Source organism: Tupaia chinensis, unplaced genomic scaffold (genome assembly GCF_000334495.1).
Source record: "Tupaia chinensis unplaced genomic scaffold, TupChi_1.0 Scaffold000708_1, whole genome shotgun sequence".
NCBI lineage: Eukaryota > Metazoa > Chordata > Mammalia > Scandentia > Tupaiidae > Tupaia > Tupaia belangeri.
In genome coordinates this window covers 43,485-44,473 of record NW_006160231.1, presented here as the reverse complement: position 1 = coordinate 44,473, position 989 = coordinate 43,485, and the positions used below count along the sequence as shown (strand labels likewise).

The window sequence follows — 989 nt, the reverse complement described above, 5'->3', positions numbered from 1 at the left end:
GGAGGGATTTCTCGCTTTCTATCTCTATGTCTCTCTGTCTGTCTGGCGAGCGCACACACCCTATAGCGAAAACCTCTCCAAAAAAAAAAAGATTTATTTTATTTAACTTTATTTATTTATTTATTTATTTTAATTTGACCAGAGAGGAAAGAGAAAGAGAGAGAGAAAGAAAGTGAGAAAACAAGCCACCAGGCCCAGTACTCGAACCATGGTCGACCATGTGGGAATCCAGCGTCCTCAACCACCATGCCACCTGCCAGCCCCTATTGTTTCATTTCGAGGCTACCGGTTCCCAGTGCTGTTACATAAGGCGGGCCCTTCTGGTCCTTAGGGATGATGGAAGTCTTCAGAAAGCTCAAGCAACTGAGAACTTGAGCACTAGCTAGATATTCAAAGATGTTAAGTAGTTATTACTATTTTTTTAATATGGTATTGGAATTGTGTTTTTATATTTTAGAGAGATGCAAACTGAAATTTTTATGGATGAAATAGCAGGCCGTCGGGCTTTCCTTCCCAGTAATGGGGGAACGGGACAGGAGTGGTGGGAGTGTAAATGAAGCGGTGTTGGCTGTCCGCCCGTCATTGGGGACTTCTGGTCCAAGGGGTTCACTCGACTGCTCTGTACTATGTCTATGTGTGACATTTCCATATCGAAAGATGGAAATAAATTAGCAGCCGAGGGGACCCCGTACACACGTGACGTCGCGGGTCCCCAAGGATGTCCGCTCACACCCGCAGACGTCCTTGATTACTGGCCGGGACGACCGTGCTATGCCGTCCCTGGGTCCCCGTCCGAGGTGCGCCAGCTCTTCACTTTTCCTTAGCTTTGTGTCTCTTCGACTTTCCTGGAAGCATCCTCACTCATGGCCCACAGACACCTTCGTTGTCATGACTGACTCGACGTTTTAGGTACAGATAGAAAGTGCAGAAGTTGCCCTGCAGGCGTGTGCTGGGCGTGTGAAGGCGGCGGAGAGCCTCTGGGTAGGGAA

At 48.2% G+C, this 989-nt stretch overlaps 1 protein-coding gene across 1 annotated transcript in view; it reads left to right on the top strand.

Moving 5' to 3' along the window:
- Nucleotides 1–989, top strand: part of ABCC5 (ATP binding cassette subfamily C member 5) — a 113,193-nt gene that overhangs the window by 87,439 nt on the left and 24,765 nt on the right.